Below are 14,853 nucleotides of genomic sequence, written 5' to 3' on the forward strand. Positions count from 1 at the left end.
ACACAGAGGATTCCCCTCTAGGCAAAACTTCAAAGTTACAAAAGACAGGGATAAACCTCCCTCTTAGCACAGGGAAAATTCACAACTTGAAAACAAAAGGTAATCTAACGCGCCCTTCCTTATTTACTTACTCTTTTTGCAACATTGAGACTCACTTTAGGATAGTTTATAGGAGAAGGAGTTTTCTGACCTGGTGCTTCTCTGCTTCCCAAGAGAACACACAAACAAAGAGCACAAACAAAGCCCCCCCCACCCCAGATTTGAAAGTATCTTCTTTCCCCATTGGTCCTTTTGGTCAGGTGCCAACCAGGTTATTTGAGCTTCTTAACCCCTTTCAGGTAAGGAGGAATTCTAGGCTACCCTTAGCTGTATGGTTATGACAGTCTACCATTGTGGTGCTCATTTGCCTGGCTTTATTAAAGTTCCATGTTTTTTTCTAGTCTTTAACTTAAATGATTGTCATCGGCAATTTTTGCCAGTTCACTGTTCACCCTTTTTCCCAGACTGCTGAAAAGTGTCTTAAACAACACCAACCCAGTACAGGACATTGGACCACCCCACTGTTAATCTTTTGCTGTGCTGAAAACTGGTCATTTAGGTCCCAATCCCGAAAACATTTACACACATGCATAAAGTTTGCAGTTTCTAATCTGTGCCCGTACTTTGGTTCTCACTCCCATGACTACTCGGTTACCTTAAGAGTCTCTGTTGTGAGATTTTGTTAAGACTTTTTGAAAATCCAATTAAATTATTTCAACTAGTTCTCCTTTATCCACTATTTTGTTGAACTGTTCAAGAATTGTAGTAGATTTTAGAGGCAAGATGTCCTTTCACAGGTGATGTGCTGGTTTGTCCATATCATATTGTGTCCATCTGAATGTTTTATCATTCTATTTCTAATTATTGTTTCAGCCAGTTTTCCTTGTATTGAAATAATAATATAATCTAGCTCTTATATAGTGCCTTTCTTCAATAGATTTCAAAGTGCTTTACAAGTAGGTCAGTAGCATTATCCTTATTTTACAGATGAGGGAAACTGAGGCACAGAGTGGTGAAGTGCCTTGCCCAAGCTTATCCAGCAGACCAATGCAGAACCAGGAATAGAACCCAGGTCTCCTGGGTCCCAGTCCAGTGTTCTATCCACCGATCATTGGAACTGAGTTGTGCAAATATTTATACTTTTGAACTCAATGGGACATGAATAAAATTATTCATATGCATAAGTTTTTGAATGATCATATCCGTAGACTTTACTACCCTAAAAGTCAGCATAGCAGATTATGATTTCTTTAAAGGATAAATAAAGAACATTATTTTGGGTTAGAGAGCAGTCTGAGAGATGACTATTATGTAGTACAGTTATTGTTCAGAAACAGGCTGAACAAATCTGAGTTAGAAACATTTGTAGGTTTTTAATTTATTCACAGTCTCTATTTTAAAGGGGCACTGGCAAAATAAAAATAACTTAAAACCATTTTACTTGTTCTAAATTTGATACGTTAAATATTGAAACTAAGATAATCTTTAAAAATTCTGATTTAAATAGTGTGCAGTATGTTTTTAATTTTTGTTCTGCATTAATTTGGGTCAGTGAAATAGACTGGTCACTTTCAATTTGTTTACCATAAGTTTCACTTTGTATTTCTTATGCATTACTACCCTGCCACTCTTTTGGTTTCCAGCATTGCAGGGGAATGTTTAAAGATGAAAGGGAATTGTTTTAAATGTCTAATCAAGCTAGATGTTACAAAAACTAAATCTTGTACCTGTGTCACTCAGCTGACTCTCTGAGGCCTCAGTCCTGCAACTGCATCCAGGCAGGCAGTCCACTGAATTCTGTGGGACTCTATGAAGGCCATGGGGTTGCCTGCATGGATCCAACTGTACTATCAGGGCCTAAAGTGATATCTCAGTTTAACCAAAGTAGATAAGCCAGTCAGTCAAATTTTACTGGTAATGTAGGAGAACTCTAAAATGGATAGTTGGAAAACAGCTACTGGAGTGTTCAATGAGAAGAGTTCTATGGTGAATTAAATAGAGGTTGGGGCAGTGGTGAGCTGGAGCTGGTTCGCACCAGTTCGTGCGAACCGGTTGTTAAATTCTGTAGCCGGTTTAGAACTGGTTGTTAAAGGGGTTCGGCAGACTCCAACCCATGGGCCACATGCGGCTTGCAGGACCATCCTGTCCAGCCTGCCTGAGCTCTACTCACCCTGCGGTCCTTCGGCGGCACGTCCTTCAGTCGCTCTGGGTCTTCGGCGGCACGTCCTTCAGTGCCGCTGAAGACCTGGAGCGACTGAAGGACGTGCCACCGAAGGCCCGGAGCGACTGAAGGAACCGGTTCTTCAGCTTCCGGCAGCTCATCACTGGGTTGGGGAGAGACAGAGTGACAGAGTCAAATGAAACATAAAGATAAGTGTATATTTTCTAAAGGATTCTGTCCATCATATAAAGACCAAAGGCTCTTCAGGATCCAGCTTTTTGAGTAAGCTTCACTTTTAGGATGATCTCCAGGGAGGAAAATCTAGCAAAACGAGATTAAAGTGACATGTACTATTATATACGGTGTGGCTGGTGACCAAAGATTTTTAAAATAGATACTGTAAAATTACTTTGGTAGAAAAGAGCACCAGTAAAATTGTTTTTCTGCCAGCAATTTTCAGATCTAGAGAATTCTGAACATTTGCCAAAATTCACATGAATAATTAGTGATGCTCTTGAGTGTTTAGTGCTGTGCCTGTGAAATTTATTAGTACTGTACTATGGCTGTTTATTAGATAAAACATAAAATGGTTGCAAGGGACATTGGGCCCCCAGCTCCTTCCATTCTGCATCATGGAGCAGCGGGGCACAAGAAGGGTTATAAAACCCCAAAAGCTCATAAAGAGACATGGAACATGGCCTTTTGCATGCTTGCCCTTAACAGCACTGTGTCTCTGGGACATCATTAATCTGTGTGTGTGCATGAGGTGGGAATGGATGGATTAGAGACAGGGAGCAGCCACTCTATATGGTATGATCTCCTCTTTTACCATCAGATTTCCCCCAAATGCCTACTCCAGTTCTCTAGTCCACAGAGAAAAACAAGGAAGGCAAAACTTCATATTCCTTATAAATCTAAGTGGGGGGGGGAGAATGACAAACTGAACTAAAAATAAACCAAACATTTCTCAAATTGCCTTTTTATATCATAGAGAAGCAAAAAAGGGCATAAACCCAACTTGTATCCTCTTTTGCAGACTGCTGCGTGTTCTGTTTAGAAGTGTTTCTCACCATGCAAGTTTTCAAATGTATAAACTGTCAAGTCTTTTTCAAAATAGCTTTGAAAAACGGTCATTTTTAATCTTACACCAGGCCCTGGCACTTGTGAAGTCATTTTGTGGCACTGGCAATACAAACTAGTGTGTTTTTTCTTTTGCTCTTTGAGCAATCAATGACTTTAATATACTATTAAATACTTGGTTTAAATATTACATGGAGATGTGGTCACGTTCCTTAGCTACAGGTATTAGATGCCTACTACTAGCAATGGTAATCAACGCTACTGAAAACTGTTACTTTAAAAGGCACATTTGTTTGTTCATACTGAAAGGTTCTGCTTCCCAGACAGATTTTCAGATCTCTGCATTGAATAAAATGTGACTTTTCTTTGTGTGTGATTGATTGATATGTATGCGTTAAATGTCTTAAATTGGGTACAAGGAAATTTGCTTTTAAGGTAACCTTCACTTTGGCTTGTAAAATCAGTAAACTAAGGGCTGTCATGATTGACTCACTGTTTAGTGTATATTTTCCCTTTGAGGACGAGCATGCATAACTCCCATTAAAGCTAATGAGGGTATTATGCGTATGAAGGGGAGACTGAACTGTGGATTTGTTGAACATTTGTTTAAAAACAATGGGCCGTGTTTTCAACTGGTAGAGCAGTTGCAGTTACTGGCATAAACACAGTGCAAGGAAGTGAAAATCCAGCTTAAGTGATAAATCAGGAGTATTTCCATTGAAGTTAATGAGTTAAACTGGTGTAAGTGAGAGCAGAATCAGTCTAGGCTGGGCTTTTTTGGGGTTGGGGTAGGGTCAGGGGGATGCCTGTACGTCTCCAAATCAGCTTTCTAAATTACTGGCAGAGCTCTTGGTCTGTTAGCCAGTCTGTTTTTCTTGCTGTCTGTGGATTTACTAATTGAATCCAAAAACATTTACTTTTTTTTAAACATGAGACAATAATTTTGATTTTATTTGGGTTATTTTATAATAAAAATAAAGCAAGTATACAGAGATTCTGTGAGCTTCAGTATAGAGAAAAGTAGATATTGGAATAACATAGAAAAGTGTTTGAATAGCTATAATATTTAGGGACTTAAGTCAATAATGTACTATTTACTTGTCTGCATAATGACATTCATCAGCATAAGATCAGCATCCAAATCCCATTCATGCTCCTTAATATAGGATAGTTCCAGCTGCCATTAGAAGGATGTTGCAATTGGTAAAGAAGCAATTCCTTACTCGGAGCCTTTACAATAAAATAATCTAGAGCTTTGCATTATTTGATAGCTCTGCTAAAGATTGCACACTATAGTTTATTAAAAATCAGTGTATGTCCAAAAGAATTTCAACAGATTGTCTTCATATGTTTGTTGTTGTTTTTTCTTTTGGAGGATACTCCTCAGAAGGTCATGTCTAAAGCTTGTTCAGTCAGAGATGCTGCAACATTGGTAGCTAACCTCAGGTTAGTGTCCCCTCTGCACTGACCGTGGTGCTCCAGGGGAAAAGGAGAAGCATGTTCCCTTGAGACAGGATGAATGAAAATGGATAATTAAATTTGATTTTTACATTTTAAATGTTTTTCTTTTTAAAAATAAAACTGTTCAAATACTATTTGAAATTATGACAACTTGTGTTAAGGTCTAAATTTACTACAATCTATTAAAAGTAAATTAAAAAATTCCAGCAATACATGTTTTGCTACCACAGTTTTAAAGAAAGTCAACCCAGTGAACTGGTGAAAGTCACTGGCTAAGCACCTGAAACCAGAGTTTGATAATGTGCTAAACCAGCTTTTAACAGCAGTAGCCTGAGAGAGAATATTTTCTTAATTTCATTTTATTCAGCTAGTCCATCCAGTTCAATGACTAGTTCATTCAAAGTTTAAAAACTGATTGATTGGAAGTTGAAAAAGCAGGCCAAGCTTATTTTTCTCTTCCTATCTATGAATAAAAATAGATAGATGAATAAAAAGAGATGTGAGAACATGAGAACTGCTAGTTCTAAAACCTGGAAGGTCACGGTGATCAGAAACAATCAGTTCAATTCACTAACTATAGACAATACTTCCTTTGTTTAATAAATCAGTTAGTTTTAAATGCAGAACATGTTTTGATAAATTTGTTTTTTCCTGTGTATGCAGCACATTTAAGGTTGTTTTTATTTAATTAATAAAAGCTAATTTTATAATGCTGGTTTTATCCGTTTTTAATTGAATTCCAGATTTTCTTCCAGATGTAGCTTGACTCAAATCGCAGTTAGAAAAATTAATTATCAAGTAAATAAATGCATCTTTCACTATTTGCGAACATAAAGACAAAATTTAGAATCTGAATAAATATTAAGTTTAAATAAATGTGTAGAGCTATAGTATATGCTCCTGAAGTACCCCAATTTGATATAAAGGCTATATTTAGGAAATCAACCATTTTTAATAGTTACCAGCCAATACGAATCAACTTTTATTTAGGGAAATAACAAGAGAGTACAAATGCAAACAATCTATGATTTAAATCAAGGTTTCCTGCTTGCTGTTTTAAATTTACAATTAACATTGGTGATTTAAATCACTTTAAAGATTTAAATCAATCAACCCTGCCCTGAGATCAGTTGAAGTTTTTTTTTGCCCTCCTGCACTTGTTAAACCAGGGTAGTGTCTGGCTCATATTATGTATTTTGGCAGGCTTGAGCCATATTATCCAAGTGTTTTTTAAAAGCAGTTTCCAAATTGTGGTCTGCAAACCCTTTCCAATGGTGCACAGCAAACTGGACCAGCCGTATTCTTTGTTAGCTCAAACCATGTGCAGGACACCTTAAGGCATTATGCTGGAGCTGGCACTATGGTCTGTTGCTCCGTAAAATAATTTGTCTCCCCCACCAGCTCCTTTCTGCCCGCACCTCGTGGATCACTGGAGCCAGGATGGGAAGCACCAGATGGAGGAGCAGCTCAGTGCAGCAGCAAGGAGCAGGGGCTCAGAAGGACTGTGGAAGAGAAGTGACTCAGGGGTGGGCTTATCGGGAGGCAGAGAATAGGAGTGGAGACAGTTTATTTGAAGGCCCACTTCTTGTTCCCATCCTCCCAGCAGCTGTCTCATTGGCTCCTGTATCCCCACCACTTCTCCAGTGGCTGATTACCTTTCCACAGTGCTGCTGAGCTCCTGTCATGCCCCAGTGGATTTACCAGAGCCTCCCCATCAATCCTTCCCATTAAATAGGGGGGCAACCAGCTGCAGCAGTAGTCCCCAACTCCTCCACCTCCCCTAGCCACTCCCAGACCCAAGCAGCTCCCAGGACTACCTTCCTCCCCTTACCAGGGGCTAGATCTACCCCTGAAAGAGAGGATGGTAGGCTCCAGATCAGCCTCTGAGGGTTGTCAGCACAGCATCTATTTCTTGAGAGGCAGAAATCTGCAGCCAGGAAGTGAGGGCATTGAGGGGAAAATAGAGAGAAAAAGGTAACAACAGCAGAGTAAATAAAGCACTGCCCAGGAACTTCCTGAATTTGCCAAGTGGCATTATAATTAAAAGCTATGCTAACCACACTTTAAATATATGGATGAAGGAGAACTGATTTTCAGGATGGAGGGTGCGTAGTGGGGGGTATGGCTATTGGCCGTAGAGAGGAAACTTAGTTTGGATTTGTTTGTGGATTGTGAAATAACTGATTGTAATTGTGTGGGAGGTAAGCGGAATTGAATTTCAGTGGAGGAAAATGTCTGTTGTTATGGGGGATGTTGATTATGAGGGGAGGCTAGAATTCATTTTGAGGTTTGGGGGATAAGAAGAATTGATGTTGCCAAGAAGGGAACTTGATTGAGAGAGGTGGCTGCTAGTTGATCTAGGGGGAAAATGGATTTTTTGAGTTGAAGGAGGCAGCAGATAGGGTGTAAAATGTTTTGAGAATGGAGGAATAGAAGAGGTGTGCGGGGCAGGAGCCAGGAAATAGGAGGGGGAAGAGAAAAGCAAAACCAGTGACAGTCACTGCATTTATTAACATTAACTGTACATGTACACGTTTGAATGCAAGCAGTTACACTAGTTGCCAGAGGGGTAATGTGCAACTGCAAATCTGAGCAATCCTAAGAGGTTAGGGAAGGAGGTGGTCCATGCTGTGAAAACATGTGAGAACCCCTGTTTTGTCACATCAATACAGACAGTTGGTGATCAAGAAAATTATCCACACTTCTAGATCCATGAGGCATGGACTGAGTGTGTACAGTGCCTAGCACTGTGGGTCCCCAGCCTGGCTGATGACTCTAACCCTTACCATAGTACATGTGTTAAATAATTTGTATCCGACTAGGTCTTCTTTTTGAAGTAAATGTAAACAGATCAGACCTGCAGCTACGATGTTGTTCTTTTACATGCAGTTAAATGAAAAACAAGCAGGATTTTTTGTGATCTCTCCTTTCTTGTTTGTTTTTGTAATCCAGAAGTTCCTTCCTAGATTTTTTCCCCCTTTATTTATGTTTAGAACTTTGTAATGAGTGAGGAACCTTTCTGGATTATTCATTGTATCTCATTATTGGTGCTGTTGATTGAATTGGTTATTATACAGTACTGGAGTTTTTATTATATTATTAATATAAAATTATACTTGTAATAATGAGAGACATAATGTAGTTGCATAATCTGTAAATCAACTGGTGGCTATATAGTTTCATTGCTTTTATTTTAATGAGAGTGTAAATGTATATCTAGCTGAATAAAGTGTCTCTCTATGAGGAAGGACAAACCTGGACATAAGTGTATTATAAAATAGCAATACACAAGCATCTCTTGTGTGGCCTTTAATACATGTCTGAGTTAGTGAAATATGTAGTCTTTCAAAGACTGAATAGAGTATGAGCAAAATAAGCTAGAGGCTATTTTCAGTACTTCTAGTAGTTCTGAAAATCTGCAAAGTCTTCACAAAATCTAGCGAGCAGATCACCTAAATACTATCACTACACTAGTCCCCACAAAGTCTCATAATATGCTTACAGCCATATTTCAAGTGTTGAATGGTGTGTACAACAGCTGTGGATTATACAGACTTTAACTGTGTGATATCACCTCATTAGTTTCTCTTTTCGTCTCTTGCCCTTTCATTTTGAATGTCATGGCCAAGAAAAGCAAAATTTAGTTTGGAGGTAGTGGAGCAGCATTAGTTCTTCTACAAATACACAATATAATTACCATAGTAACCCTCAGAACAAATGTACAGTAGCAAACAAATTGCTTTTGAATGATAAGAATACAAAAGGTAAGAGATTTGTCTTCTAAAAAGTTTGTTCCATAGACTGCATCTTTTTACTTCAAATAGAAAAATCAGAACATTTGGAAAACCCTGACTTGAAGGGTCAGAGAAAGAAGCAGAGAGAGGAATTTGGAAAGAGAAGGGCAGGGGAAAGAGGCATACGAAGTGGGAAAAGTTTGGGCAGTACAGTACGGAACAGAGTGGGGATGTAGACAGAAGAAGAAAATGGCAAGAAACAGAGGATGGAGGAGGAAGATAAAGCCAGCAGAAAAAAACTGGGTGGGGGCCAGTTGCTATGAGCAATCGTCTGGCATCCTGGAGAGTCAGGTGTTAGGCTGTCTGGAGTGACTCAGAACTGTGAGTGCCTGCCTCAGGGAAGACTGTCAGAAAACAGGGCAGACTCCGTAACCTGGTGTTGTATTCTATGATTAGAATTCACCAAGCCAGTAACAAATGTGAACTCCTGGATCACTATACCAGTTTTACCATGGAGTGACAGACAGTCCCCTTAGACTCTCCAGGCTATCTTGCCACCCAGACAAACTGGACTTAGTGATAAAATGTCACTTACGTAAAAAATCACACCATATTTAGGTTGCTTCCAGTCACTTTACCACAGATCAGTTGGTACCCTAGATCTTATAATGAAGACAATGTTGACAGCCAGTTCTATAGTAAACTAACTAAAGGTTTATTATGTAAGAAAAGGAAATAAGAGTTATTGAGAGGTTAAAGCAGGTAAAATATATGTACAGGTGAGTCACAATCTATAATTCCAAATGGTAGCAGAGATATAGTAACCTGCCAGTTTCCGATCAGTCTGTCAGGGCTACACAGAATAACTCTGGGGGTCTCTGTCTTCTCGTTCGTTTATTCCACCCTGTTAGAATCCAAACAGTCCAGAGATGAAGGATCTTTCCTTGAATCCATTCTTGTAGCTTCTTTTCACAGAAAACTGGATGACAGGGTCACTACCCATGTGGGCTCTTACTTTGATGATAGAGAGAGAGGAATGCATTTCTAGTCCTTGACCTCTGATCATCACACGCAATGACCACTTGCTTTGAAATTAGCACTTTTCTGTTGAAGTTCTTCATTTGCATACCACAAGGCTGCTTTCTTGTTTGATGGGTTATTTAGTTACAGGGGTATACACAATGTCAATGTTTTATGCAGACAGGAGCTTCTCCCGTCAGTGTAGGTACTCCACTTCCCCAAGAAGCAGTAGCTACGTTGACAGGAGAAGCCCTCCTGTCAACATGGTGCTGTCTACACCAGAAGTTAGATCGGTATAACTGCATTACTCAGGGGTGTGGATTTTCTACACTGAAGTTTGTAGTGTAGCCAAAGACTAAGGTCTACACTTACATTTTATGAAAAATCACCCCCTGAGCTCAGCAAGTCAGAGTGCTTTAAAGTGCTAGTGTTGACAGGCTCCGAGCACTGGGAGCCGCGCTCCCAGCGCTCGGCGCTAATCCCCTTGTGGAGGTGGATTACCAGAAGCGCTGGGAGACCTCTCTCCCAGCACTTGTGTGCAGCCGCACTCGCACTTCAAAGCGCTGCTGTGGGAGCGTTCCCGTGACAGAGCTTTGAAGTTTCCAGTGTAGCCATGCCCTCAGGCTCAACATATGTGACACCTGTGGAGTTTCAAGAGGGAGGGTTAAACAATGATTGGCCATCTGTCCAAACAAAGAAAGCTCATGAAGGGAACTACTGGCCATTATGGAAGCCCTTCACCATCAGTAACCTTCAGAGAAAAAGCGAAGGACTATTTTAAGGATAGTAATCAGTTTCTTTGAGTCACAAGTGTGACCTGCATAATTTATTGTAAAAATCACTCTAAAAGACACTACAGGAATGGCAGGCCATTTAATTAGAGAGAAACTGTGGCTTTAGGAGGAAACGATTGAATTTCAGATCATGGCTAGGCGTAGCCAGGGAAAATTCATGATGTAATGTGGTATAGTGTAAGCGACTTTGAGTCTGTTTGAAAAAAATTTGCTGAACGTCGTGCAGTTCCTTTGCTATGCTATTCATGCAAATACCCATAACATCAGAGCACCTGGATATGGGCAATGATGTATGAAGGCTTCCAGAAGTGATCCACCATCTCCCCAGCATCAACTTCACTGCCAGCTTGACAGGAGCCTGAGTGTCATGCCTAATTTGCATATTGTTTCACCTAAATTAAATTTATCATCCCCAGTGATTTTACAGTATACAGCTCACACCTATGACTAAATAAAACAGTTTACTGTCCCTAACATGATGTCTTGGTGCTTTCTCTCCTGTTTCCCTCTCCTTGTTTCTCTATCCTTCCATCTCCTGCTTTCATTCTGTTATCACCATAATACTTTGATGTTACCGTCCTCTCATTCTGTTGTGCTGTTCCCTTTTTATTAGGTTCTCTCCTGTTTCTTCCCTCTCATCTCTGTGCCTTTCCATCTTTTTCCCACTCTGGTCCCCTTCCCCATTTCCTCCATTTTTTCTCCTCTCTCATCTCTTTCTTTCTGATCCCTACTCTTCTTCCTTTTGCATTTGCATTGGTCTTCTGACTGTAATTTCTTCTGCTCCTGCTCCCAATCACTTTCCGTCTGGCAAACACATGCCCCCGTTGAGGACTGGTATTTTTTCTTAGATGCCCCAGCTGCTGCCCAAGTTTCAGTGTAGTCCCCTGAAGAACAGGGTTTTCAGATCTGCTGCTCTGACCTTTCACACTTTCTTTGGGGAAGAGGGGTATTAGCCAGATGTGGGAAGGAGCAACAGTCTTGGTTGTCTGTGGGTTGTGCATCAGAAAGCTTGCATTTTATGTTGCTGTTTCATAAGGTTGAGCCCCTTTTCTGGTAACAAATGTGCCGAAGAATCATGCCAACTAGAGCTTTTTATGATCTATAAAGACAAAGAGCAGACCGAGGCTGCAGAAATGGATACAGCATACAAGCAAACGCATGGGGGTAATGATGGCCATGTGTTGTGTTAGTTTTATTCATTCATGTACAGTATGTATTTATTTAAGGTCCATTTGTTTATGGGAGAGGACATTATTAGGCTGGGGTGGGGACAAGGAATGGTGGTAAGGGTGAGCTTGTGGACCCAAAGCGTAGGGAGAAGTTCAGTTGGAAAGGAGGAGGAAGGAAGGGGGAAATGGAAGAGTGGAATGACAAAGAAGGTGTGTGGGTGGGAGGTGGAGGGGATGCTCTGAAGGCTGGGGTTCAAAGGAGCGTGGTAGCTGAGGAGAGAGTGTGGGCCTGAAACAGAGGGAGTTGGGAAGAGGCAGGGACAATCAACAAAAGGAGAATGTGATAAGAGTTCAACTTTGATTCCAGTGAGTCTCAGGTGTCTGGCTGGGGTGTGAAGGCCAAACAGCTGCTTCTGTTTCTCCTTAGAGGAGCTCCAAGGGGTGGACAGGTCATCTCTGGAGATCCTCCCATTGTTGCTGGCAGAGCTGGTGCTAGGCATAAGCAGACTAAGGCCCCGAGCAGCTTGGGCCCTGAGCAGCTCATGGGCTCCCCCTCTTCGCCTTTTTAGTATGTCTTTGGGGATGGGGGTGGATATTCCTGTTTGGAAATGGGCCTCCACATGGGCTGGGCAACAGGTTGTTGGGCCTCCACATGGGCTGGGCAACAGGTGACCACTAGGACCTTAAATCGACTGGAAGTTGATCAGGAAAAAGGTTAATGAGGCCATATTAATACCCCTGTTCTATTAGTAGGGTTGCTGCTGTAGGAATAAGGGAGAGGATGCATAGAACCGAGAAATGGTACCTTTAGATGGGCTGCATGATTACAGTTTCTAAGGGACCAGTAGGAATTGCAGTAGTAGTATTTTGAGGCCCAGGTGGCTTGCTTCAAAGCATTGACTCTTATGTAATTACATATGATTATATTATATGTGCATCAAATGCAGCGACTGTTAATCTTTTTGAAGGGTAAAAGCAAGAAACTGAATGTGTTGAAATATAATTTCATTTTAGAATAAAGGTGATTCTTAGAACTGTGTGGCGCTATTTAAGTAAAATGCATTAAAGTAAATTTTAATAGGTCTGTTTCCCCTAGTGAATCAGAAGTATATGGTGGTTTAATTGCCATTAGATTTGAATCAAAGAAAGAATACACCACTAAATACATGTCTTCATTCCTTGCCCTCCCCTTAAAGCTCATCTTTATTATTCCTTTGTGATAATAACACACACGCAGAGCTAGTCCTCCAGTAAATCAATCCCTCCTACAAAAAGCCTCCCAAAAAGACACAACAGATGGAGCTGGATCAAAAGAAGCTAATATTTCTTAGGAGAAGATGTCTATTGAAGAATATGATAAATTGGAGAAATATACTAGGCTGTTTGTTTGGGTTTATGTTGTTTGTTTTACGAAGCCATTTTGCATGCTAGCCTTCCTCATTTAACTGATTCCAGTGCTTCAACTTATCTTGTTTAGTTCCTGTTAAGTTTTGTGTGTCCAGATTCAAATGTCAATTTTCCCTTTGGGTTTAAATATAGATAACAAAGGAGACCCACCCGTCCAGAAGCAATCACACCTTTGAGAAATGTTATTTTGAGCAAGTTGTTTGCCTAGCTGCTGTTTGGATTATTATTAAGGCTAGGATATTCTCATGGCTATTTTTAGTAAAAGTCAGGGACAGGTCATGGGCAATAAAGAAAAATTCACAGATGCCTTTGACCCATCCCTGACTTTTACTAAAAATATCCATGATAAAATGGGAAGGGTTGGGCAGCTGCAGGGTGGCTGAGAGCTCTGGGGCCCCCCACCATCCATTGGGGCTCAGAACTCCAGGGTCCCCCTGTTCTGCCATGGCAGCTGGAGAGCTGCGGGTCCCCCTGCTGCCCATGGCTGCTTGGAGCTTGGGGGTCTGTTGCCTCCGGGACTGATGTCACGGAGGTCTTTGGAAGTCACAGATTCTGTGAGTTCCACGACATCTGTGACAAAATCCTTGTCTTTATTATTATTCTACTTGTAGAGCATGAGATGCTTAGTGGGCTCTTGCATTTCTTCCTCCCAGAACCCTCTTGAAGTCTGAGATGGGCACTTATGGGCAGTCCAGAGTTGGGGGAATTGAGAGTTTCATCTGACCTGAACCCTCTAAAGCAGAGGTGGGCAAACTTTTTGGCCTGAGGGCCACATCTGGGTATGGAAATTGTATGGCAGGCCAAGAATGCTCACGAAATTGGGGGTTGGGATGTGGGAGAGGGTGAGGGCTCTGGCTGGGCATGCGGGCTCTGGGATGGAGCTGGGGATGAGGGGTTGGAGGTGTAGGAGGGTGCCCTAGGCTGGGACCAAGGGGTTTGGAGGGCAGGAGGGGGATCAAGGCTGGGGCAGGGGGTTGAGCACAGGAGAGGGGCAGGGGTGCAGACTCTGGAACTGCTTGATGTAAATGCTGCCCTGGAAGCAGCGGCATGTCCCCCCTCCGGCTCCTATGTGGAGGTGCGGCCAGGCGGCACTGCACGCTTCCCCATCCGCAGGTGCTGCTCCTGCAGCTCCTATTGGCCGTGGTTCCCAGCCAATGGGAGCTGTGCTGGGGGGAGGGACAGTGTGCGGAGCCCCCTGGCTGCCCCTACGTGTAGGAGCCAGAGCGGGGACATGCTGCTGCTTCTGGGAGCTGTGCGGAGCCACCGCAAACGCAGAGCAGGGCAAACCCCTGACCCCGCTCCCCGGCTGGAGCGCCGGAGTGGGGAAGCCCTGGACCCCGCTCTCCAGCGGGAGCTCAAGGGCTGGATTAAAACATCTGAAGGGCTGGATGTGGCCCCCGGGCCGTAGTTTGCCCACCCGTGCTCTGAAGTCTGCAGAAAGCACAAGCTCAGCAGGCAGAGGGGGTGGGAACCAGGTAATAAGAGCCAGGTCACACTCCATTTTTATATTTATTTAAATAGTGTAAAACTTTATTGTTGTGGAGGCATGGCAATCCATTAGTTTCCAAGCACTTCACAACTGGGTGAGATCTTCCTCACTGGTAGGGTTCTTCTCTTTATAAACAGAACAAACAGGACATGAAAATTGTGCCTCTGCTAGCCTGTGCATTAATCCTTGCATTAATCCTTCTATGCCCTCTGTCTGTAGCTTTGATCCCTCTTTCTTTAAGCTTTTGTAACACCCAATCTTCAGATTTAGGAGTACTTTTCTTTCTTTTGTCTTGTTTCAGAGTTTTCTTTTGAATCTACTTCTCCCTTCTGTTGAACTCCAAACATGATCCGTCCAGGAAGCACTAGCCAAAGGTAGTTGCAAATACACCTCTACCCCGATATAACGCGACCCGATATAACATGAATTCAGATATAACACGGTAAAGCAGTGCTCCGGGGCGGCGGGGCTGCGCGCTCTGGTGGATCAAAGCAAGTTT

At 42.0% G+C, this 14,853-nt stretch overlaps 1 protein-coding gene across 7 annotated transcripts in view; it reads left to right on the forward strand.

Moving 5' to 3' along the window:
- The window catches only part of JAK2 (Janus kinase 2), a 159,146-nt gene that overhangs the window by 3,458 nt on the left and 140,835 nt on the right, over nucleotides 1–14,853 (forward strand). For 2 of the 7 annotated variants that reach the window (XM_073345260.1, XM_073345264.1), the window contains exons 2-3: nucleotides 13,519–13,609; nucleotides 14,656–14,728. The exons of 3 other annotated variants lie outside the window; for them this stretch is intronic. The gene's annotated coding sequence lies outside the window, so the exon portion shown is untranslated. The remainder of the gene's footprint in view (nucleotides 1–13,518; nucleotides 13,610–14,655; nucleotides 14,729–14,853) is intronic. 2 more of the 7 variants (XM_073345267.1, XM_073345265.1) reach the window with 2 other exon arrangements.

This window comes from Lepidochelys kempii, chromosome 5 (assembly GCF_965140265.1).
Source record: "Lepidochelys kempii isolate rLepKem1 chromosome 5, rLepKem1.hap2, whole genome shotgun sequence".
In the NCBI taxonomy this organism is placed as follows: domain Eukaryota; kingdom Metazoa; phylum Chordata; order Testudines; family Cheloniidae; genus Lepidochelys; species Lepidochelys kempii.